This window comes from Petromyzon marinus, chromosome 14 (assembly GCF_048934315.1).
Source record: "Petromyzon marinus isolate PM22_M1 ecotype Great Lakes invasive population chromosome 14, UKy_Petmar_22M1.pri1.0, whole genome shotgun sequence".
Classification (NCBI taxonomy): Eukaryota; Metazoa; Chordata; class Hyperoartia; order Petromyzontiformes; family Petromyzontidae; genus Petromyzon; species Petromyzon marinus.
In genome coordinates, this window is record NC_133680.1 from 10590282 (window position 1) to 10617390 (window position 27109).

At 43.3% G+C, this 27109-nt stretch overlaps 1 protein-coding gene across 12 annotated transcripts in view; it reads left to right on the forward strand.

Annotated features, from left to right (window-relative positions):
- The window catches only part of NRCAM (neuronal cell adhesion molecule), a 261902-nt gene that overhangs the window by 101764 nt on the left and 133029 nt on the right, over positions 1–27109 (forward strand). For 11 of the 12 annotated variants that reach the window (XM_032954073.2, XM_032954071.2, XM_032954080.2 and 8 more), the window contains one exon: positions 14629–14749. The gene's annotated coding sequence lies outside the window, so the exon portion shown is untranslated. Of the gene's footprint in view, positions 1–12950; positions 13135–14628; positions 14750–27109 lie in introns of those variants that run through there. The other variant, XM_032954072.2, reaches the window with a different exon arrangement.

Genomic DNA, 27109 nt, shown 5'->3' on the forward strand with positions numbered 1-27109 from the left:
TAGCCACAATTTTTTTCCCTTGTCAAAACTAGTCCAACCAGAATGAAAAGTGTATTAGCAGGCATACGGTGGCTAAAGGTGCTTTGGGTAATCCTGCGAGCCGCGAAACTGAATCAAACTCTGCTCAGTTGGTGGACTTTGCGCAGGGGTGCCAAGTTTCCGCACTGTGTCATCCTGTCCCCGATGTTTGCGTAGCTGTGCAAGGTAGCACTATTTTGAATGATGCTCTTGTTTAACTAATAGGATGGTGTGTGTGTGAGAGAGAGAGAGTAGTATTTATTTAGTTATTTACCGACTCAACACCGTTTTCGCAAGAAGTCATCCATGCAGAGGTGTCCAAAATGTCCCAAATTCCCACGGGAATGCACAAATATTTATTTTGAAAATCATTATTTAGGTTCTTCACGAATACAACTGTATGCAGGGAGGAAACAAAAAAAATGCCCTCCGTGATATTTAACGGCATTAAACTGCCACCAAGCATTCGCCGTTGCCTTTTGTTGTGGTGAAACGGATTTAACATCGACACGGAGTTGTACGTCTCGCACGGTTTGTAACAGAAGCGCTTTTTTCGTTGTTTGTAAACCTTTGATAAATTAAGCTCACTGGCTCCAGTAAAACTGTTCGCAAAACTGTAACCTGAGAGCAGGCCTCAATGGTGCACACCTATGATTCAGATATGGTAAAAGGGTTTGGTGGCTCACACAGATTTTTCTCTAAAATCCTAAACCCCACTGGATTGTGAGGCGGTACACCTAGTGAGATTGTGAACCCATCTGAGCAGGCCTCGTGCCGTTATAGTCCGTTTCACTTTCATGCTTCTCTCGGGGCACTAAAGTTTGCTCCTGCACGGAACAAACGTTTACTGACATGGGATCGACTTGAAGTCCAAATGCAGCACCCTCCTCTGGAAGTCTTGACAAAGTGTGGCTTTCCTCACTGAATAAAGGGTGTCCCTATTTTTACAATAATAATGATAATGAGTAATAGCCCATTACCAGTCCACTGATGGATGAAGGTCTCCCCACGCCGTGTCAATCGTGGGGAGTGAGCTTACCTCACCACGCTGGTCATTTAATGTTGAAGGGATAGGGCCATGGCTGCTTCAAATGTCACTTGTCACTGATGTTAGCTCCGGTCCAGAAACAAACTCAGGTCACCGGGTTGATGACACAGTGCATTAATTACCGTGCCACAACTTCCACTTGTTTAAAGGTCATGCAGATATCGTCATGCGTTGTTAGCATCATGAAATCATATCTGACCGGTAGGTGCTGTGGTTAGCATACTTGTCGAATAATCATAAGGACAAGTTAGCCCTTCATGCCTCCGGGATTGCTAAAATGAGAACAGTTTGGTGAGATGTCAAAAGAACGGTAATCCTAGCGAGAGACTGGCTTCCGTAACAGGAATGTGGAATTTCCACCATCAATATAAATCAATATAAATTATCATGGCCATCAATAGAAATTAGCATTACCCAGCTTTATGGTGAGCACGGGACCACTCAAGCATTCACTAACCACGCTCACAGGAGATAATTTAATTTGCCCAACAGTGACAATAGCCGGGTCAGAGTCATGGGAACTTGTGACAGCGAGTGGGGCAGTGAAGGGATCAGCTTTCCTTGCGCAGGACGATTGCTCTTTGTCACTCTGAGATAGGATTTCGATGCAGAAAAAAACACCATTGAGGGAAATGGAGAGATTGGGGCCACCCAGCGTTGAGTCTGTGCCCATTCTCTACCCATCCTTGCATCACCGGCTGCTTGTCACGGAGACATATGCCTGCACACACAGCCTGGTTTGGTTAATGATGGGGGCAGCACTTGCGAGTGTGTGGTGTGGGCGCTGCGGTGGCGAGATGTGTTAACTCCCTCGTCTGGTATGCAGGAGGGCGTGGGTTCGATCCCGACCTTGACACCTGTTGTATATTTTGAGGTGTGCATGCTCTGTCCCCGTGGTCGCTTGGATTTTTATCCGAGTCCTACGGGTTTTCACTCCACATTTAGGGTATTTGGCTGCTGTACATTTCCACGTGATTAGCCACTTCTTCAAGCTATCATTTGTGATAGCTTCTGAAAAATAGCTATACAGGTCAGTGGGCCTTACCTGTTAAAATAAAAAAATATCGTGAAAATAGTCGGTGAACTAGATTTGTCGAGTGGGGGGTCATCTCCTGTTCAATTGCCTAGATGCCTGTCTTTGCACAATGCTTTGAGCAGGCACAGATGGGGTTGCGTGAGTTGGACCCAGGGGGTCAAGGGAAAGACATAAAGTGGTTGTACCCTTGAATGAAAACCGAGGGGTTCAGAATTAAACATTGAACATTTCCACTGCCACTCTCCCCAGCACATACGCCTAACGTGCTGATTGTGAATTGATTTAACCTGGAAAAAAACCCCAATAAAACTCTACCCGTAGTTTGTGTCTCGGTGTTTATATCTTCGTTGTGTTGAAACGGTGTCATTTATTGACCAATGTAATGCAGTAAAAACCCATTGTGGTCAATAATTGCAAGGGAGAGCTTGCTTGACTAGAGAGCGCGTGCATTTCCTTTCAGTGATGAAAGTAACACACATATTCACCTGTTCCCATTTAAAGATGCTCATTGCAATTAGCCGGGTTGTTTGTGATTTTAAAAGTGAAAGTTCCTCCTCACTTAAGCAAACAGGGGCACAAAGCAGACCTAAAGCACGGTAGGACCAACACCTCGGCCGTGGCAGATCACTGTTATAATTCAGTAGGCTCACATGACATTGACTTCTCCAAGACAGATGTTCTCTGAAAGCCATCTGGCTATCATGAGAGATTCGTTCATGAGGCTATCCACATATACAAACACAGAGACAATTTCAACCGAGAAGATGGATTATGGCTTAGCAATCATTGGAAGGATTTGATAAACCATTTCGGGTCTTAATTGATTGTTCACGCTTACGGTGGCTTTCAGACCGCATCCATTATTTTCGTCCCCCCCCTCCTCTTTTCCAAACATAGATGGACTCGTCCATTTGAATAACTGCCAAATCGCTCTCCGTGGTGCTAACGTTAAAAAACCGCCACTTTTTTTCAAATCTTCTTGCTGTGGTTTTCACACCTGATGATGATTGTTTGTGTTGCAGTCGAAACGTCGTGATAATTTTATTGTTTTATATTTTTTTTATAATTTTATTGTTTCCCTTCTACGTGACTTAACCGAAAGAACCAATAAGACAAACAGGGGCAGTTCAATACTCATCTGCGTTGGTGGCCTTCAGTCAATAGTGGAATTTCCCTTTACAAGGGACAGTTCGTCCATATTTTGACCTCTGTTGCGATGAGAGGATAATGGAGCAGAGTGAACTCCTCACTTGGATTTCAAGTTGCAGCATTCTAATTGTTAGGCTCGTACTTTATCCAAGGTACAGTATATACAGAGATACATGGTTATGTAGAGATAGTTAACTTTAAATAATATATTAAACATGTTCGCAAACCATATAGCGTTTAGGCTATGAAGTCCACACACATGTGCCTAACATTGCCAAACATTGCATGTTTTGTCACATGGTCTACAATACACTCATATCAATCCAATTCAACGATACTAATCTAGCTGTGATCCTGTGCAAACCTGGTCAGTGTGGTGTTAATGACACCTCATCATGGCATTAATGAGTGTAAGACCTCTATTAAGAGAACTGACTCAGCATTTCCATGCAGAACGCTCCTGAAAATTGGTTTCAAGACTCGGAGAGACCATATTCATATCGTTATTACTTCTGTATTATTGCTGCCTCTGCACTTGAAATCATTGTTTTTTATGAATGCTCATTTTTGCACATGTCATGTTCCTGGTGGTATAGCTATTGACCAGTGTCTGTACGTGCGTGTGGGCAAGACAGAAATCTGTAACAGTTAACATATGCAGTTTGATATGCTCAGACACGCTTGCCATTCAGCTTTAAGCATAACACAGGGTAGGTCAGAATTGAAATCAGTAAACATTGCTAATGTACATGCAAGTCATCGCTTAAAGGCTTTTATGTTTGTGTTGGGGACATTTTCAAAGAGAAGCGGAACTGGTCATTCTGGATTGTATCGGGAAGATAATCGGTGTTCTGCTATGGAACAATGCACGCTCAACGTGCGATTATACATATTTCCGTGACACAATACTCAAAACAGGATTTTTATTTTGCACGCTAGCTTACTGACTTCTTTTTTAAATATCGTATAGCAAGGCCGTAGCCATGGAGTTAACATTGGGGGGGACCAAATCTTCCAGGGGGGTCTGCGGTCCCCCCCCCCCCCCCCCAGAAAATAAATAAATTTGAAGACGAATTTCCTATAATTTCCTGCTTAAAATATTTTAAAAATTCACTAACACACAGGATGGACTTTTTCTTTATTTTTACAATAATGTTTAATATTGTATATTGTATTACATTGCTCTGTTTTTTCCTTTTTTACCTTTTCTTGTTTCATTGTATGTCATGGCAGAGATTAGGCATTAATAAAGTACAACCATAACCACAATCATATAAACATAAATCTATTTTATAGCAATATATTGGGGGGGGACATTTTGAGCATATTTGAATATGGGGGGGGGATATGTCCCGTAATTATAATATATAATATATATTGGGGGGGGGGATGTGTCCCCCCCCCCCCAATATAAATTATAATTACTGCCTTAAATTTTGATTTAAAGCTTTCGTGACTGCAGTAATTCATATTCTTAGCTCTTTCGGTAAAGTCACGTTGAAGGGAAACAATAAAATAATAAAATATATAACAATATATATTTTATTCTCTCACGTCACGTTATTTTATTGTTTCCCTTCAACGTGACTTTACCGAAAGAGCTTAGAATATTAATTACTGCCTTGTTGTATAGGATGATGACGAAACATACCCAGTGCAATATCATCATTGTCGTCGTCGTCATCATAATAATGTTTAATGTAATGACCCCTACCATAGGAATGTGAAATTCCCACAGCTACTCAAAGAGTGTCAACAAAGATGAGCACAGTCAAATATTTAATTTGAATATGGAGACATTTGATCAGAACTTTGCGTTCCTATTTAAAGAGCAACTATGAATGTTGTGTACATAATGTGCATCGCGTATGTGTTGTGCGTGTGTTTAAAAGCAAAGAAAATTACATAGCGGAAAACCACCCTGGTGGAGTAAATTCTACAGTTGCATGCTGGGGACCAGGACAAAACTAGAATAACCGCTGTTGCCTTTCCACAAAACGGTACGCATTTTTATCGACTGTGGAAGTCATCATGAATGGAGTTGGATTCTTACCAGGATTTGAGCTCTCAACATTCTGATTGTGAGGCAACCTTTCTCAACACAATGCCACACGACGGTATAATACATAAAAAAAAAATTCAAGAATCCATACACAAACGCATGAGTCATCATTTGTCAATACATTCAAGTGAATGTGCCTCATTGAGGAGGAGGGGGGGGTTCTCTCACTGCGGCATGAAGTTTGAACCCAAACATCTTAGTTCAATTGCCATCTTCGGCTAATACCAGTGGCGAGTGATGTCTGAACCGGTCCTGAGCACCCCACTTCATCAGCCCGCACTCACAAGCATGGCGACATGTGGTCAAACTAACCCGCACGACCCTCACGGCATGAAGCGGTCCTACATCCAGCAGTGGATTGACATTGGGCTGCATTTTAAATAATATATCAATTGTGCTTAAGCAAAAAAATTGAGGCTTTGGTATGACATCGCTTGGCCTCTTGCTTGCTTGCCAATTAAATAAGCAATGGAATCGTTCGTGAAAGCATGGACATTGGGTACATTTTCTGAGGTATTTTATTAGTATTATTCCATCGTATATGTGCTCGTGATGGACATGTATGCTTCAAACCAGAATCTCTCATAATACCCGTCACTAAGTGCAGCTATTAGATAAGCCTACAGAGAATGTAACGGTCGACCCTGGAGCAAACTCTCCTAAACGGCGAGTGTGCTGACCAGCGGGGCTGTGCTGTCTCCACTGACGAGTCTGTTGGTTAGAACCCCTTGCTGCCTGCATTGGTGTCTCATAGCCCTTGCTTCAAGACCTTCCTCGTCTTCTCCATGACGGTAATCGCGCACGCGAACTGAGTGGGAGGAGCAGTGGCTGCAGCTGTGAGTGCGCTGTGCTATGACTCTGACCAACTCGTTTCGATTCCTGCCCACCGCCAGCGTAAGTGGGGAGGGCTTACCCAATCCATTCCTGGGTCACCCCATTCAACAACCTGCGTTGAGCGGCATGGTGAAGTATGGTGAAAACAACCCCCATGACCGACAAGGCATGGGGAAACCTTAATCCAGCAGCGGTTTGACAAAGGGCTCTCAATTATCATTATCATTCTTACGACCGAGTGAGTACCTGTTGGAGCGTGGTGTCTTCTATACAATTAAATCAGTCCTATAGCCGTCTCCTCGTCATTGTGACACACACCTGGACTATCCTGCCCATCTCTCATCCACACATTGCACAGCCTTTGTCTGCCACTTCAGTGCCGTGCCTCGAGATGTTGTTGCTTTGTGAATTTCATTGCTTTGTAATGTGTCGTATTGTTTTGCAATGTGGTTTAATGCTTTGCAATGTGTCGTATTGCTTTGCAATGTGTCACATTGTTTTTCAATGTGTCCTATTGTATTGCAGCTTGTCGTGTTTTATTGTAGTGGTCGCACGCGTTTCTGACTCGTGTGTGGGGTTTCTGTATTGTTTTCGACAATTCTACACGTGGGCTTGTTTTGATGATTAGATCTGTCTGCAAGTGGCAGGCTTGTGGGTCGGTTCACCCAGGGTGGTGAGACCTTGTGGGGCACTGTGTACTTTTCCCATTCCGCCGCTTGTCATCTCTCTCTGTTTTATTATTGCCCTGGCGTTGAGTGATTTACATGACAAATTGCCCCTCTGGGTCAGCCTCTGAGCCGGAACTTGACTTGTTGCCCACCAACTCGCTTTATTTATGCATTAGCTGGCGCATGCCCCCCCCCCCCCCCGTACACCCGATAAATCTTTTATTTGCACTCGATCACCCATGGCAAATGCTAAATTAAACAGTATCAGGTAATTTAGGGAAGTAATATTAAACCACTGGGCAAACTGCTCAGTTCACGGTTGTCCTTGCGATATGTGAAGGTAAGTTGTTGATGTGTGGGTTTAGTTTGACTCGCCATGGTATCGTGACATTCTCAGGAGAGAGAATGTCACGACAAATGAACCACAACACCTTGCTGGTCTCGTGAAGGAGCATAAACCATCACGCGAACTCACCCGGTCGTCCTCACAGCAGCGGCTTTTGGCTAAGCCATGGAACACAGACGGTCACCGCATCGTGCACTTTCAGATGCACTTCCGCTGCCCTCTGGAAAGCTCTTCCTTGCGTTATTTGGAAGCCACTGGAGCCATACACTTTTAAATCTAGATTTAAAACGCACTTATTTAGAACTGTATTTTGTGTTTCGCTTGTTATCCCACCCCCTGTACTTCCGATTAGCACGGCTATCTACGTAGGGTGCAAAAGAAGTTGAACATACAGGACATACTTACACAGTACAACTGCTGTGGAGATGGAGTGTTGAGATCAGGTCATGTGTGGGTGTGAATTGTTTTGTGGAATTCCAAGACCATGAGGAATGGCGATGGTGTGGGGAGGCCTTCATTCAGCAGAAGATAGATCGTAGGATATGTCGATAATGGTGAGGATGATTGTGAAAACACATGCTGCTGAATGTGCCTTTTAGAATACATGGATAACGACAAAGATCCCCCTGTTGGCTCTGTCGGGTGGTGGCGGGTTTAACGAAACATTTATATCTTCTTGGTTCTTTCGGTAAAGTCACGTAGAATGGAAATAAAATAATAAAAATGAAACGTAATCAAATAAAAAATAAAATAAAAATAAAAAATAAAATATAATACAAATAAAATAAACATTTTTATTTACGCAATATAATCCAAGAAGCCTCTATTATAGATAATATTGGTCGCGAAAGCCTACTTGTTAAAATTAAAATGATTTGTTTAATCTATCTGTGCGGTGCCTGGTGTTACTCCTTTATATTATTATGTGTGACTTCTCCCCGGTTATTCCCATTTCCTTCCGCAAGCAAAATTGCTGATTCATGGAACTGGCCAAACTTCCCAATGCATGACCCTCCTGAAAAAAAAAAGTATAGGGGCCCAATTGTATCCCTGGATACGAAGGGCATTTTTATTAATACAGGAGAGAGAAAAAACGTACAACACTGCAAAATTACTGATTCACGTGTGACCTCCGACGATTAGAACGACATGGTCGTCCTTATGCAACCATTGCATTGTGCTCCTTTTCGGTCAGCGTGTAGATGACTCTGTCGCGTTGTGTCAGCTGATTAATTAATCAGACTTTGAATTTTGGAAAATTAAGCGCTCAACTAATACGTTTAACGCAGTTTCATTGTGTGGCCATTGGTGACCCAGGTGGAGGCCGCAGGTGAAGCTGATTTTGTTTCAGGTGGGAGCCTGAGATTTGAACCCTCGGCTTTCAGAAGTGCTCGCTCGATGCTCTGACGCAGGCATTAGCATCGGACCCTGCAACCATCCAGCCTTCTCTATAGGTTTCTAAACGAAGGGGAAAAATGATCCCTTTCAAAAGGCTGCATATAGACTGGCGGCCCTTTGTATGTTAAACTTAGACTCACTCGGGTAACGTTTCTTGTAATTTACTGAGCGGGGAATTTTACTTACTCTTGTAAACACGTTATGTGCTTTTATACAGTGGGTATTTGGCCAGGTGGCTCTGTTGTTTGAATGGCCGACGCAGTCAGAAGGCATAAATACATTTAAACTGGGTCAGGGGTCGACTCAATACATTATCCCTTTGGAGATTGTAAAATGCATAAGACTTTGTAGAAAGTTCAGGATTGTTCCTTTTATGTTGGGCTCTTGTTGATTAACATCCCTGCACTATCAATACAACAGTAGTTAGATGGATATACTAGTCTCCACCATGGGAATGTGGAATTTTCCCCACTGGCTCAGGTTCACCATTGGAGATGAGCATTAACCCATTGTTAGTTTGAGCCATGGAGACACTTAGACTTCTTCTTTTGTTCTTTCGGTAAAGTCACGTAGAATGAGAATAAAATAATAAATTAATAAAATAAAATAACACAATAAAATTCTCACGACGTTTCGGCCACAACACAAGTGGCCTTCTTCAGGTGAAAGGAACAGACCTGTCGGGACGACAGAGCTTCAATTGTGTTGTGGCCGAAACGTCGTGAGAATTTTATTTTTATTTTATTTTATAAATTTATTATTTTATTCTCATTCTACGTGACTTTACCGAAAGAACCAAAGAAGATGAATCCTTGCAGTCACGAAAGCTTTCAATCGAAATTTACACTTAGACTTATTAACTTTTTTTTATCGTTTCACCGTAAAATGACAACTTTTGACTTCCCACAATATGGAACTCCTTTGCCCAAACAACAATGGGCTGAGCCTTCTGCTCGCGAGTGGCACATCTGAACCACAGACACCACCTGACCAAAATTTAAAATCACACTTTTATCGATTTTTTTTTTTGCTGTAGCCAGATGCACCGGAGCAACTGTCGATGAAAAAAAGTGTGCTTTTTTATGAAAGCTGACACCAACATCAATGTCCGTGTGTCAACAGACAGGCGTCAATAATCCCTAATGTTCTTTGCACTCATGTCTGTCAATAATCTGTCTGAGCAGAATGTTGTTAGCTTAGGTCACTGCTGCTGTTCTGAGTATTACTGGAACATATAGCTGGCTTTCCCACACTTAATGTCTAAACACTGGTTCGTAAATATGTAAAAATTACACGAGCAGTTTTACCGTCAAGCCTAAATGGGAACTCCTTTGAGCAGCACAGCTTCAACTCGCAGTCGGGTCAAAGTCTAAGTTGTGTGCCTGCTCAAATGAGTATTCATTGATTGGTGGTCATCTCTCTTAGTAGTCCTCAGCCAGTTGTGGAAATTATATTCTATTTCGGATTTATAGCGCCCTTTCCAGGGTGGGGACCCATCATAAAGTAGTATTCTTCTGTTGACTCCAGAGATATGCTGAATTGAGTCAACCTTTCCATGCAATTTTTTCAATCAACCTGTTTACCATGAGCTGAATGCTCTAACCCCAGCGCCACTTGGCCTGGATACTTTACGAGAAACGAGATAAATAAATAAATATCCCCTGCGCTCAACTAACTCTGCCAGTTTCTTGAAGTCAGACGGACGCGTTGTAACGCAGCATCGCTTGCGATGCCACCTATCCACGAAGAGGAGCGCGCTCGAAGCGTGTCAGTGACCACTTACGAAAAACCGGATTTAAAATAAGCACTTGAATCTAGTTTTTTAAAAACGCGGGGGCCAATGATCGTCCTGCAAGGTGAACTTTGGGGCCTTTCTCTACCTGCAATAAATAGTTTGCATTATTTTTTTTCTTTCTCTCTCATTCTCCGAGCCTTTTGTCGGCTTTGTACCGTGGCTTGTGGGCGTGCCGTTAAGAATCTGGTGCGCTCCAACAAAAATCGGATTGCATGAAGCAGTCTTTGCCAAGAGAAAAAGTGAACTCTTGAGACAGACCACAGAGGCCACACCTATACAGCTGTGCTTGTGTCAACTGACTTGCAGGATTAAATATGATATTTTAAAAAAAGATACCTGTTGTGGCTGTGTGCGTGTACTGTACAGGGAGTGGTGGTTTGGGCTTAGGCACAATGGTTAGGAGGGGATGCTGCCCGTGGTGTAATGGTTCAGACCGCTGGAGTAGGAATGGAGAAATCACCACATCGATTCAATCTCTGAGTCGGCCTAATATCCTCTCGTGGAGGCCTTTCCACCAGCTGTGGCGTGAGTAGGGCTGTGCCCTCATCTGTTGATCATGGTTCGTGCCAAGTGCTGTCATCCAAATACCCTGGCTTCCTGTCCATGCATACCAGTAGCATGTGGCATCTGAACCTGTTCCGAATCTTCTCAAGATCTACTCGGCATTAAATGGGTGCCTGACGTTGTGTGTCTACATCAGCAAAGGGAAAACTTGTTTGGTGTGTGTGTAGTAGTGGCCACACTACTCACTCATAAGTGCTTACTGTTAGCACTTTCCAAGAGAGTCTGTGGGGCTGTAAGGTGACCTTTGTATTTGTGCGTAACTAGTGATTAGCACATTGGGCTAATCCCAGCAACTCGAGTTCAATTCTTGGTCGTGACACAAAAAACCCAGCAGTATTTGGCATGTAAAGCTGGCCTGGACTTTCCCTAGGTTGACTTCGGATAAAGGTGGCCGGGTTTGCGTAGAATGCTGGCCACGCAATCCTCATGTTGCACCGGCCTTATAACAGCTGCTCGCTAAAAACAACTGAGGTCAATATATTCCACAGAAAGGAGAATTGTACTCACCAAGGAAACAAATAATGAACGTATGAATGATGGTGTCAGTAGTGAAGAGGTCAAGGTGTTGGTGGTGCGTGTTGTTGAGAAAGTGGTGATGGAGAGGTAAGAGTTGAGAAATCTGAGCAGAGAATTTGAGCTCAAGGTTGAGAAAACATCATTATGCATACAGCACACATGGGCCGAACTCCAAAATAAAGTGTAATGTTTGGTCAGTCGGTTTGACACTGTGTGTGTCTCATTTTTAGTTCATCGTATAAGGTTATGCTCGGCATTTCTTTCGTCTCAACGATGCTGTACTCAGGAATACTGGAGCATAATTGGTGACATCAATAGTTTAAAAAGACTTGTATTAATGAAAACAATATTGTCAAATGTTGTTTTGATGAATACAAAAAAAATACATTGTATTATAATATTTAAAATATTATTTTAAAAAAAAGTTTTATAATAACAACACATGTGCTCATATGAACTAAACATCACAACGATCAGATTTATTATGCTTTTCCCTCCGCAATTGTTTTCCTTCCTCTGATGACTCTAACACTCGATCTCTCTGAAGCGATGCACGTACGTGATGATGAGAACCAGTCTTTCAAAGGAATCAAAACTTCACACGTGCGTGCATGTGGGTGCGAGGGCATGTGGCGGCGAGCTTGACCAAGTCAGCTCGGAAGAGCCACCACACACTCCGCACTTGAACCCCGGGGTCTCTTAAACAAGACGCGCACGCACGCACGCGGTGCGACTCAAGCGGGGAGCGGCAATCGCGATCAGAGGCGGTGGTGGTGGTGGTGGCGGGGGTCAGTGCCGGATTATCCTCGTAGCAAAAGTAGCTACACATGTAGTAGCTACGGGCCCCGCGCACTTTCAAGGGCGCCGCGCTAAATGCTTTCAAGCTATCAATTCCGGTCCAGTGATTCTGTACTTGCTCTATTACTATAGTACTATACTGCCTTCAACTTTTATGAACGACTGGGTGTTTAAGGTTAGCGATTTGTCGTATTATCTGGCTGTATAGCAAGTAAAAAAATACAATGACTTTGCTGTGCAAATTTCGATTTAAAGCTTTCGTGACTGCAATGATTCATCTTCTTTGGTTCTTTCGGTAAAGTCACGTAGAATGATAATAAAATAATAAATTGATAAAATTGCTGTGCAAGTAAAAAAATATGTTTTAATATTTATGGGTTTATTTTTTTTAATTAGGCGCCCTTTAGAACATAACCCGCACTAGCTTCATCCGGCAGTGGGGGGGAAGACGGGTCACGCACAACCACGCACAAGCGGGCGGTAGAACTTTGAGCCGGACTGCGACTTTGAAACACACAACAACAAACAAAGAAGAAGAAGAAGAAAAAAAAACCCCGACTCGCACGCAAGGCAGAGTGGGTTTGGCCGTTTGCGGTCGTGTTCGCCTCTCTCGTGCACGCGTGCGGCAAACTCCACCAACACCTCCTCCCTTCTCTCTCTCTCTCTCGACGTCGTGTGCATTGTTCTGACTACCGGGCGGGCGGGCGGGCGCACAGATCCGCCGAGCGATTTAAAAAAGACAAACCCTCCGAGACAGTGAGCAGCTGAAGCTGACATCGAATCCGTCCTCCGTCGGCTGTGATTTTACCTATCGGCCGGGGAGCAGCACCTGGCCACTTGGATCGGAATGGGCGCGCGGTTGTCGAGGTCGGCTCGCGTCGAGTGAAGCCGCCCCTGGGCTGGTAACGTGGATACATCCCCTCCTTGTCGACGAGCATAACCGCAGCTCGTAATTCACGTTTGTCGGCGTTTAAACGTGCGACGTGTTGACGGTCCTGCTGCTGTTGCTGCTGTGCGCGCGTGCGCGCGTGCGTTTTTGTGTAATGGCATGCCGCGGTTCGGATGGCTGCAGAGTGTGGAAATGCGTTGGTGCTTCGGTGTGTCTTGGTTTTTAATGTAAAGTGGTGTATACACACACACACCGTGTTGCAGTCCTTTCGTTTTGTGTTGAGGTTGCTGCTTCTTCTTCTTACTCATGTTTTTTTTTTAACATGTTGTTTTATACGAAGTCGTGTTTCTCAAATGAACTCGCGTATTTCACCGTATCCTTGAATCATTTAAAGTATTGTGTTCACAATTTAATCATTTATTCAAAGGTAAATGACGTAAAAGTATTGTGTTGGACATAATTATTGATGGACTGAAATATATAGCTAATATTACGTACATTTTACTTTGACTTATTTTTATTTCAATATGCAAACATTGATGGTATCAATATGAATTATAAACGGTTGTATCATCCTATATTAAGTACTAACACTGTATGTGAGAATGTGACAGATGACTTGCGATAGATCAGCTGGTGTCTGTCATAGGACTGTGGAATTTCTATCTGAGGACCACCAGCAGTGATACGTACTGCCACATGCTCATTCCAGTGGGGATAATCTATTCCAATATTTAAAACAATTGTCAAAATCAGATGTGTCTTCAGAGCAAAGTGAGCACAGTACCCATACCTAACATTGTTTCTCGGCTAGTAGTGGAAATTCTGCTTTCCTTAAGATTAGGGACCAATATTTTGGAGCACAACTAATCGCGACGTCTGACAAAATGATACTTATTTTATCGAGCCAGCAGAGATGATGGGTCGAGTTGACCCCTTGACCGTATTTGAACTCACGGATTCCCAATCGCGAGTGAAGCACTCTATCTGCAGCGCCACCTGCCCGGATTCAGCATGGCAATCAATGTGTTGGCTATTTAAGTGCCTTTGCATTGTAAAAGATGATTGAGATGTTATTGACCGGATTAAACGAAATGTTTATTCGGAAGAGTGCCAAACAGTAAAGGTGCAGCCTTGCAATTGCCTGCACGCACCACTGCCGGCGGTGGGGCCTCCGCTAAAGGGAGCTCGTGAGAGCCCCTCTACGGGGTAGGTTAGTGTACTCTCCCACGCTGGCCAGATATTGTGGAAGCAGTGGTGGGTGTCCACACTTCTCCCCGTCACACGCGACCTGCCGTTCGACTCTGGCTGTACCTCTTTATGCCGCTGGGTGGACCGAGTTTGCGGGACTTCGGAGACTTGCCCACTTTTTCCAGCTGCCTTGCTGAGAGAAGGAACTGAATTGGCGTCTTCTGCCTTACCAGTCCAGTGTGCTGAATATAAGTGTAAAACCAAAAAAAAAATCACCCAGGTGTAATTGTTTTTTTTTCCTTTGACTGTTGTACAGAGCGGATCTTGCAGCATGGGCAGCTGAGTGAGTGAGAAATCGGAGCCGGGTGTCTCTCGCGCGGTGAGACACCGCGAGGATTCAAGTGGAAGAGGATCACCAACTGCTCCCTGGCACACGGGTACGGCGCTCTCTCTCACTCTCTCACTCACCTGTGAATCACGGGTCAGTGCATAGCCGTGTCTCTCAAAGCGCCTCCCTCATCCCCCTCGCAGCAGATGTTAATTTAACCCGGCCAACATTGGCATGCGATGCATCGGTACCTAATTGACGTGTGCCGAGGGAATGCCAGAGAAGATGGAAATGTGATCGCTGTTGGCTTGTTGGCGCTGCCCGTTGAGGTGACGCCACGGCTAGAGAACTCGACGCACGGGTAGGAGCGACACGAGTTCATATCCCCGGGTCGGGGGTTCACTTGGTCCATCATTCCTCTGCGGTTGGTAAAATAGGAACCGCTTTGTGGGACGTCAACAATGTTGTGCTACGCATTGACTGCCCCCTTCAACGTGACTTTACCGAAAGAACTAAGAATATGTCCACCACTAGTTAAGAAGCACCAGCAGAGACGAGTCTTGCAATATTTATTGATTTAGTAGTGGTCTAGTTCGACTCTCTGACTTGTATTTACAATGGTGGTGGATGTGTGGCAGTTGAGACAAGCGGAATGGAGTTTGAGCTTTACAGTACCTATATAATTGACCTCACTTTCTCACAATCACGTCCTCTGTAGAGAGTTTAGACAGTATAAAGCTTTATTTTTCATTAAAATAGTTTTTACCCTTTCCCAGTTGTAATTTCACTTGTGCTAACCAGTTTCATCTCAGGAGATAAAGTGTCTATTCAGAATTCGGCTCGCAGAAATAGATATCACCGATCTACTTCCGAGATGTCTTCAAGTGTCCTTTTATATCTGCATGCTCGGAGGCGCATTTTTCCCATTTCTGCCACTTTGCTTTAATGACGGTAAACATTTACTTCAATTAATATTTTTCGAGCTCAATGTTAAGGTTAGCTAAACGACGTGAAAACAACAGTACAATCTGTTTTTTTTTTTGGGCTGAGCAGTCATTCTCTGACTGGGCTGAGACCATCAGCTACACTTGAGAACACGGTGTAATCAGGGGTGGGGTGAACCCAGATTCACTGCCAGGAATTTATTGGTGCCGGCTCAGTGCTCTGGCTCCTGAGTCACCTGGCCACCTCAGAAAACATTGTGTCAAGTTTATACTGGGTGTGGAACTATAATTGATACATTAAGCTCCCTATATTATTAATTATATATGCCATTGGTTTCATACCTCCACTAACCGATGCCACGTATCACCTTGAATAATCATACTGAGATGTCATTATTGTGATTATCGTCATTGTAAACGCAAAAGCAACTAGCGTGAAAAACAATATTCACTGTAGCATGTTTAAATAACTTTCTGCATTCACCGTAACATTACATAAATATTTATATGTCTAAGCATCAAAACAAAAACTCAAGTAGTAAAAAAAAATTGCACTTTACTCTTGTTCCCCAACATCCCTCCAGCATCGATAAAATGAAAACTACATTTCTGGGAGGCCATTCCTAATTGTCTAGGTGGATAGTCTGGTCTCTGCTATAGGAATGCGCAATTTCTGCCAATGGCTCAAGACTGATACCAGAGATGAGTAACACCCCATGCTGGTTTCATTTGGTTATCGAATGGACGCTTGGTGTCCAATAGTTATATTGATCCTGACTACAGTAACGTTGAAAATCCACCACTGGCTCCAGGACAGTCAGTACAAGTGAGCACTGCACAGATACTTGTTGGAATATGCGCGTATATTTGCACGGATATATTCTGGACACCCTTGCAAACGAGACGCCCCAATTTGATGGATTTTCCAGGCAACATTTGAATATGTGGATAGATATACTGCGTGTTTATTTAAACAGGCAATTTCAATCATTTGACCTGAACAATTAGCTCCGATTGGGTACATTTCTTCGATGTAGCGTACAATATACTCCATTGGGAGATTTGGAACTAAAGTTACTGCCGTTTAAGTGTTGAGCTGGAGCCAGACTTAGAGGTGGGTGGCCTTGATTTACTTGTGTTGCTGTTTTTGAGGATTTCGCATTCATCCACATGACCCCACATAGCCTTGATTGCTGTGAGGTTGCATACAAACCAGCTGCTTCGTCAATGTTGAATTGTCCACTGCCACAAGGCCTCCGCCCTGACATTATGAAGGAAAGCCATCTTTGCTTGGCAGAGTGTGGCAATGACTGCCAAGAGTACTTACAGATTATTCGAATAATGGTTGAACGGAGACCGATAAATGGCCACCAAGTGAAGTCATACAAAAATTCACTCTTAATAAATGTGTCCTGCAAAAGCAATGATAATTACTGTCATTTTTGCAGACTCTCAGTGTAAGCAGCAGCAAACCGGATAACATTTGTTCAAGCCATCAATCACTGTTTGGAATAGTGGACATGTCTGGAAGGATTATTGTTTCAAAATATTTACGATTACCAATTTATTTGAGAGTTTGGAAGCAATGTAATGTAATCCTTGAATTGGTATTTTTTTTAAAGTAACAAATGGAAATAAAATAACTTGTAGCCATTTGTCAATCCACTGCTAGTTTAAGGCATAATGCTGTCTTACATGGGAAGTTATTTCACTATACTTCACCAACCTTGTCAGTGAGGGTTGGTGATGGTGAGCGGGGAGAATTGTCTCCTCGCTGATAGATAGCTACGATCTCTCCACTGCTGGATAGATCACAGCAGTGTGAGAACCACTGTACCAACGCTTTACCCCATTTTTATTTCAATAAATTATCATTTTAAATTCTAATTCAATTATAATTTAGTTTAATCTATTACAAAAAATGTAATCGTACGTTTTTGGTTTACTGAGCTTCAAAAAACAACAGTGCTGTATCACGGCAAGCTGCTGGCACCATTGCTTTTGGAATCATTTTTCAGTTGTTGTGGTTTTTAATGAAAATAATGAGATCAAAATTAGTCAATTCATAATTTACACATAGACCATGAATCTGATAACACATGCTGTAAACAAAGTAAGTATGCAATATTGTATCGGTGCCTGCTTTGGTCAAGTAATTAAAGTGGCACATTACTTGTACTGCCGCTCTCACTGCACATGGTAATGCTTTCTTTCGGTGTGGGTAGTGAGACCAATTCGCATACTTCCAGTAGCAGTGCAACAAGTGTGCTTGGCGTGAAGCTGTTAAAAAAAGGATCCCATTACCTGGGCGAAATTGGTTCAAATCGAGTTGAAGGAGAGCCCTGCGGCAGAGAGAGTTCGCTGATCTTAAAATATACCTGTGGAACACAGCGCAGTGCATTGCAGCTATTGAAATCGTGTTCCGTGACTCCGTAGGTCAAACGACGAGGCTCTACAATCCCTCCCCCTGTGCCTCTCCCCACGCTGCTGTTCAAATTTGGCATTCCACAAATTCGGCAAGTGTGCAAGGATGATTGGATGAGTCAACCCACGAACCGGGATTTGAACTGGTGAATTTTGATCTAGATTGAAAAGACCTTTGAGTGATAGGAAAGTGGGAGCAAACAGCAGCTGTGATAGTTAATGTGGGGGGTTGGTGAGTTTCCGTGCATAAGGAGAGAAGTCAGACAAGGCTGTGTGTGTTACCACCTCATTTGTTTTCTTTAGATCGAAGAGTTGCATGGGGTAGTTGTTGGTGGTGGTGGTCAAAACGGCCTGAGATATGCAGATGATATAATGTGTTGAAACATGTTTGATAAAAGATAATGTTATAAAGGCACAAAATAACAATAAATAAAAAAAACACGTGGTGAAGTCAAAATAGAAAATGTTGGGATAAGTGCAAGTCAGTGACACCAAAATTCGGCAGGTGGAGCATTTTAACTATCCAGGTAGCATGCTCACAGTATATGGAAGAAGCATCACAGACATCAGCAGAAGACTAACACTGGCAAATATATCTTTCATAAAATGGGATATGTATTGAAAAATAAGAAATCATTAATGACAAAGAGAATTAAAATACTTCAGTGTCACATATGCTGGTCTGTTCTCCTATGTGGATGTGAAATCTGCGTCTCGACGTTAGTCTATGGATCTCTATGAGCCTATGGATGTCTATGAGTCTATGGGTCTCTATAAAAGCTGGACAATTACAAATACCCTACGGAGCAAACTAGAAGCAAGATTGAAAAAAATAAGGATGTCAAATATGTATGGACAGGCAAGGTGAGTACAAATAGGTGTATTATGGATTGCAGGTACAAAACGAACATTAACAAGAATAATGAGAGAAAGGCAATGTACATTTCTTAGACAAGAGACTGGATATAGCAGTTAAACGGACATTTAGAGGTACAAGACGCTGGGAAAGACAGCAAAGTGAGTGTAATTTCGGAGGCAACTGGGCGAATGTCACACAAAGTTTTAGATTGGTATCATCGATGAAACTAAATAGAAGGCCATGCTCGCTGATGTCTTTGAGAAAGGGCATGGCACGTCTAGAGAGAGAGAGAGACATCCGGTTGTGAGTTGAGAGCTCTGTCGTAGCGTCCTCCCCCAGTCAGTTATTTATCTTACGACACTTTGACTTTTTGTTTGACGTCTTATACAGTTGAACCGTGAAGTAAGTGCAACGTGGTTCGGGTGTGAGCATGGTAACTCGTAGGCATAGCAAGCTGACCATTGTTCAGTGAAAGAAGCACAAGCCAATCTGTAGGCTCGCAGATGAATGTTTACACTGTGTGGATAAAATACACATCGGTTCATTGTGTTGTAGCTGATAGAACACTGGCAGTAGCTATACACTTCCCAGCGTTTGTGGGTGACATTGGACTACTGGTTTATCTGCCCTTTTGCCATGATCACCCAGGTTTCCCATTAGCCTGTTGTATAAACTATTGACGGAATGGAGACTCACCTTGCTAGTTATATTACACTTAGGGTCCCTTCACCTTCCCAACCACGAATACTTGAACAAGCCACCACAAAAGTGCTTAACATGACACCGAAGATCCTGGGAAAGCAGCAGCCGGTGTCTATGCAGGTGGCACCGACCCAATTATCCAGATGGACGGAATCGTGGGACTCACGCCACATAAAGAACCAGCACCTCGTCACTGACCCAAGAGCATAGAGTTCCTGGCTTTGACCTCCCTCGAATGCAGTGGTCGGCACTTCTCCTAAAGCCGCACAGGACGCGGCCCCCTGCTTCCCGAGTGGAATACGAGGGACTTGAGCCCAAGTATGACTGTGGCCACGAGTTCCAGACCGTGGAACGTATCGCATCGACCTGCCACGCACCGGGATCTGTTGCTGGAGGCACTTCATACCCCCAATCAGCAAATCAGGAAGCCACCGACTGGATTGCTAAACTGGACGTCGCATTGTGAGTTTTTCCAGTCTTACGAAAGGAGACGTTCCTCCGCAATTCTAGGTCCAGGCCCCGTTTAAGCACAACTATCCAGATGATTCCTAATCATGATTTTATAAAAAAGGAAGTGCTCGTGACAATATCTGCATGACCTCTTCACTTGGCTTCATTAGTTCATGATATTTAACTGCTGTGCAATGATTTATCATGCGCCACCTTTAATTACTGTATTACCATTCGTAATTGTCAACCTACCGAGTTATACTGCTAAAGCACAGCGTTGGTTATAATGTGTCTATGCACCTTTTTCCTCGTAAGCCAACATGGACCTAACTTATATTACGCCACTAAAAACATTTGTCAATTACACTGCTTTACAAAAATAGATACAATCAGCGATGTGTCGTGCAATGTTGTTGTAGTGTTCTTTGATGAAGCACCATTAAGGCAGTAGTATTGATGCATGTGTTGAGATTGTTTTGTGAAATTGTACTTATGCACCACTGCCAATGCGGGAGCACCAAATATATATTTTTAAATACAAAATTAATTTTTGCTTTCCTTTTTCTTTTCGTGCCATGTCACGAGATGCCACCAAGATGTGGAACTATTGTATGTTAGATGAATGGCTTATAGAAGGAGATGTTATGGCACTGCTTCAAAAATCCCTTCAAATGACATTTTTTTTTATCCACACACGAGAGGGGGGACACTTTCCCACGTGATTTACTGGAGAGTCGCAGTCAAAGCAATATCTTAACATTCATTTAACAAAACCCCACCAGCGCAGTAATGATCCAAATTAAATCAAAATCGAACGTGCAAACGTTCAACCACTTCTCCAGGAAATCACATTTGGCAATTAACTTTCAATATTTAAATGCCATGAAAAACTAAGATGAAGGGTTGGTTTGGTTGTGGCAGGCCACTGAGCTGAGATGCAGTTTTTTAATCTTCCATTATTGAAATTGATTCTCAAGTGTAGTGAATGTATGGTCCGAACCCAATTACCAAAGACTGTGTATCCAAAATACTGTGAATCTGGTTTATGAAAACATTCATTGCAGTCAAGTGGTATTCTGCTCTGAGCACGTGACACACAGTTGAAAGATTGTCAGCTAAAATAATTGTCAGGCTTAAAATTATCGTTCAGTGTCTCGCGTCTCTGTTGACAGCTAGAACAGATTGTTTGTATTTCTAGATACTTATGGCAGGAGCCAGCCTCCACAGGTAACTAAACCTACTGACAGTAATTATAAAGATTTGTTCAATACCAAACACTTGTACGTTCCACACGGTAGGCGTGGCGTGGTTGTGTGCTAAGCCAGATGCAAAAACAAAGTTGTCATAAAATAAACAAGTTTCGGATAAGCATCCGAAAACACCTTTCTTTCTGAACAGTTTTTCGAATGCGTGGCGTATGCTGCAGTATGGTCTAGTGATTAGGTGGAATGAAGGCTTGCGGCCTGACTTGTTGTTGGTGAAGACGTTAAACAAATCGGCCCAATTCTTATTGCATATCCTCTTTTGTTGTTGTTCTCATCTGCTAAAGAGAACCCCGTCACATCTCAGCTTCCTGTATTGAGCTGTTGTATTTTTTTCCTCTCTTGTTTTGACAAGCTGTCACAATACCTGCCAGTGCTGTGTACCTGCTGCAAAGCAGAGGGGGGTTTGAAGTTTCTCTCTTTTTTTTACTTCCAGAAAGTTTTTTTTTTACCGCATTAGCCACGTGTAAAATTACACGCAGGTGGTCAGAAAACTGCCTACGACGCGTTACGTTTTTAGCAAGCTGTCCGCTGTTTTAAAGCTAAAAAGGCAGCCAAATTATCTACTGAAGAGACCACGGGCAGAACGCGTGCTACAGCTCAGTGGACTTAACTATTTCATTTTCGTTGATCATTGTTGCGTAACACTAATACATATTCCAGGCTATGTTTAGTTCAAAATTAGTTCTGGGACTAAATCTATAGCATGGTCATCCTATGCACAAATATTGTAAATTCTATTGGAGGTCCGTCTGCTTTGGTAGTTGTACTGCGCTAGATGTTCCACAATCGACTTCTACTCACGTTGCTCTGCATATCTTCTCTGATAATGATGAGCAATTGTATTTTTATGATAAACAGTTGAAATTATAGATACATTATTATAACTTTCATAGTTACAAAGAAAAGTAAATGAATGTCCTTTAATTTGCCGTGTGAGTGTTGATTAGACTTCATTCCACGTTTAAAAAAAAGACAACGTTTAAAGTAGTTTTACTCTGTAAGCACATTTCAATTATTTAGCACTTCGATTACAGTATAAAAATTCAGTTTTTTTGCAACCTCAAATTAATAATATGCTGTTCTTATTTAGAATTGTGCTATGATCCAGTGGTGGATATTCCACATTTTCATGTGAGGGGCCAGTTTGTCCACATGCCCACTGTGAGTTACACAATGTGGCACCTATTTTATCCGCCCGAGATGCAAGGGGTTGAGTTGACCTCTGATCACAATTTGATCTCTCAACCTCCCAAACGAGAGTCAATTGCCCTTCCACATTACCACCAGGCTGGGTATATTATGAATAAGTTCACACGTCAATCACTGAATTCCTGGGGTCATCATTATTCATTTTACAGCAGCACAGCATGCTTTGATAAATCTCACCAACGTAAACTAGTTAACGATGAGAGTTGGAACATCCTTGCATTTGGTTGAGGCAATGATGCCGATCACACTTGACTTTCCAGCTATCTGTTAAATGAAAAACGATCTAAATTCATATTTAAGTTCCATATCTGGCAGTGGTACACTTCAATACATTTCAAGATGTTGTTGTCACACCAGTACTGTCACGTTACATGGTCCAGCAACTTGGGTTGAGACCGCTCAGCATTTGTACGCTGTTACATCATAGGAGCCAACATTTTTTTTATCTTTAAGCCGTATTTATAGCCTATAGTGGCCAGACGGCTTATTTCATTCAACAGATAGCCCAGGGGGTATTTTATGAAGAAGTAAAGGACAACCTGGGACATATAATCTTATCGGGAGAAATTCCTTGTGCATTTCCCACGAACCCATTGATTATAAAGTTTCCGACGAAAGTGAGAAAGAGACAAATTATTAAGATAACTACGATTAAAACTGGCAGCTATTTTAATGGTTCACATGATGTCAGTAGTTAAAACAGCAACTGTTTCATTCAGACAAAAGAATTACTTATTTTATTCGAGTGCATAAAATAAGTTATTTATGTGTTTATATAAACAAAATACAACCTTTGCCAATCCAATACTGGGCCTCGGGTCACTGGATTCGTAGTGCAATCCACTAATCCCTGTACTAATGCTCCACAAAATTATTCATGTATGAAGTCATTCATGGTCAAGGTTAGTTGCGAATAAAAATCAGCTAATCGAGGCACATTCGTTGCATCGTGACTGGCGATTTTTTTCTGTAAACTTTAAACGTGTACAATTATGCATACAGAAACAAGAGCCTTACTGAATTTTAGATTTAAAGCTTTCGTGACTGCAATGATTCATCTTATTTGGTTCTTTCGGTAAAGTCACGTAGAATGAGAATAAAATAATAAATTGATAAAATAAAATAACACAATTATATTCTCACGACGTTTCGGCCACAACACAAGCGGCCTTCATCAGGTGAAGGGACGAGACTGTCTGGTAGGACACTCCAGCGCTGTCCTACCAGACAGTCTCGTCCCTTCACCTGATGAAGGCCGCTTGTGTTGTGGCCGAAACGTCGTGAGAATATTATTGTGTTATTTTATTTTATCAATTTATTATTTTATTCTCATTCTACGTGACTTTACTGAAAGAACCAAAGAAGAAGAGCCTTACTGCTTCTCAAGGCTCATTTTTCAGAATGGCACATGTCCTGATATCACTAATGCCACGGCGGTGGACTCTGGAACATTCACAGTTTAGTTCATTACGCGGGTCTCCTGCACCCACCCTTGTCTTAGGAATTTGACAGCTGGAAAAAAAACCCGCTACTTACAGACTCCGGCACGCCATCCCTGCTATCATCGTTATCCTAATCAGAAGCCCACTAAACGTGCGTTGGATTCAGTGGCACCAGATACATAACTTTTCCCACTGAATCTTATCCGTGCCTTCATGACACCGTGAAGCAGGAGTTTATAGACTGCGACTTTGGCTCCCTCGGTTGTATAAACATTTTTTTTTTATCAGAGTTGAGTGAGTGTTTGTGTGCTGTGACTTGGGAATGGAAGGGGAGGGAGGAGGGGTCACTCTGTAATGGGGGTCATGCTGTACCTAACCGTCTGTCGCTCATCCGGCCCTTTCGTCAGCACTATTTGTATTGACATGGCATCGCCGGAACAGCTTTTGAAAGTTATCTCATGTGCGGATTAAGCGCGCATTTTGCTGCCCAAGGTTGCTTGTTAATCTGAATGTGCCTGCATGATCAGGAGGGCCTTTGTGTCCGTGACCATGTGCATGTGGGTATGTTTGTTTTATCGTTTTGTCCACGTTTTATTGTGGTAACAGGAGATTTGTTGTTAAATGTATGCCCAATTGGTCCAGCATGGATATCAATCTCCAAGGTCAAAATTTAAAACAATCTCAAATGTGTCTCAGCGCCGTTCTGAAAGCATTTCGCTGACCAACATGATTCTCCTTGTGGCTGCTGTGGTGGGGATGAACGCATGATAAATTAGTGTTAACTTCTGCAAAGTTAACACTGGTTGTTCAACGGACAGAGTGGCCTCCAGTATAGAATTGTGGTGTTTTTACCACAGGCCAGGGAGATGAGCACATCCCCATGCTTATTTGACCCTGAAGACACTCACAATTGTTTTCATCGTAAGTAATATATCCTTACACTTTTATTTTTGGGTTAGGATCTTGATATGTATCCAAAGTGGCAAGGGAGAGAGGTGGTGCATTAATTATTAGCACAAACAATGGGGGGCTTTCCCAGACAATGACGAAGCCAGAGGGAAACTCGAGGAATGGTCGTTAGCACAAAATACACTTGTTATGTACAATCAGAAACAGCCGGGGACACATTTTACTCAACCTGATGGAAAAACGACAATAACCCCGACTTGTGCTTCATCCTAAAGGACAAGAACAGATATCAGATCAGATCTGGAGGCATACGCCTACACGGTGCATTTCCACGTTCACCCTCCGGCTCCGGCCCTTCGGGAACCTCACAGTGAGCCGTAAGGTCAGCTCCCTTCCAGTTCCAACCGCTGGAGTTGACGATCCTGCTGCTGCGGCTGCGGCCATGACGGAGGCCAAGGCGGAGTCCGATTTGGAGCAGCTGCTCCGCTGGGTCAGCCTCTGGGGAAGCGAGCTACTTGTCCAAATAGGCGCATCTGGTGCTGCCGCACCAGGCACGAGGGGAGACTCAGTCCAGTCTGCCAAATAAATTGATGGTTTGAAACAAAACCATCACCCCGCCGATTCCCCAGGATTCTGCGCAGGGACTTCATAATGAAGGCATTCAGCCAGGCCCTCAGTGCCTTCTTTAGTGTCCATATCTCCACTTGGTAGAGCAGGACAAGTTAAGCCAGAGCACTGAACGCCCACATCTTCATCCTCCTGCTCTGGGAGCAGGAGCACCACACACTATGGTCAAGTGCCTCCATTGCCTTGTGGGCCAGATCCAGGCATCTTTCAATGTACAGATAAGAGCCCACATCACTGTAAATGACACTCCTGAGGTAAGTGAACCTCCAGACAACTTCAACCTCTTTGCCACGTACACAAACAAACAGAATGACGACATCCAACGAGTCATCCAGGAGTTCTACAGTTTTAAAGGCTTGGCCTCCAATTCAAACTCCTATAAAGGGCCTCGTTTAGCATATTCAGCAACTCCACAAAAATCACCATAAATCTGGACTGTCCAAAATATGTACCATGACACCCCCGATCTGATCACCCACCCAGTGTGGGCCAAAGCCAGAGGTGCCTCCACCCCACTTAGTAGCTCCCTGGGATTCTGAGTACAGGGCAGAGAAGAGACCAAGAATGCCCTCGGGTATTCCAAAGAATCACAAGACAACCCACAGGGCCTGCCGGTGCACTGAGTCGAAGGCCTTATTCAGGTTGATTATGATGACCGCAAGGAGCACCTGCCCACCCAAGACCCGAAGAGCTAGGATCCGATCTATGCGTCGACATCTGTGGTGTGAATCCGGCCCATTCTGGCCTTTGGTGCGTCAGAAGGTTGCCGGTGGACTCTTGCCAGGAGCGTGTGGGCGAGTACCTTTCCAGGCACCGAGAGCAGCGGTCATTCCACAGTAAATGTTGCAGTCAACCCGGGCTCCCTTCCCCTTCCACATGGGGACAAGAAGTCCCCATCTCCAGTCGGGGGGTGGGGTGGGGGGACAGTCGCCCAATAATCTAAACGCACATTTCTAAATGTGCCATAAGAAACCAACACGATGTTGGCATTTGATAAGTTAATGCCAGTCCATTCCATCCCATTCCTTCCCAATCCCTGTTAAACCCAAAATGGTTCCATTTTTCTTTCACATCAAATGCCTTATGAAAGAGCACACTGTGTGTGATGCACGTGCTGCAAAGAACGCATTGTCGTCAACTTCAATTGTTGAGTATAATTCTTGAGTTGGCATGTACGGCGTAACAACAGCCCAAGCAACGGGTGGGACACAAGTGCCTTCGTTGTTGTTCTGCACAATGCACAGTACTTGGCATATTTTAACAGAACAAAGATGAGCACTCCTAAGCAGCGCTAGCATGAGTGGGAACTGACCCAGGCGATGGGGCGCGCATGGGGTAATGGGCATTGCTTGTTTTGCTTGGCGTGCGAACGAGCAAGTGTCTGTTTTTCTGGCAAGGTGGCGGCATGTACTGTGGGCGAGCTTGACATTGGTCTCTAAGATTGAAGTCCAGAGACAGGCAAATAGTTTAATTTGGGGCCAGTGCAGTTAGTGCACATTTGTAACAGAGTATATCTTGAGCCATGAGATATGTTAGAGAAATATTTTAAATTTCTCAAGTATGTATAACTACTTTCGCACCGTACATAGCCAACCGTGCTAATTAGAGGTGCGGGAGAAGGACAGCAAACTAAACACA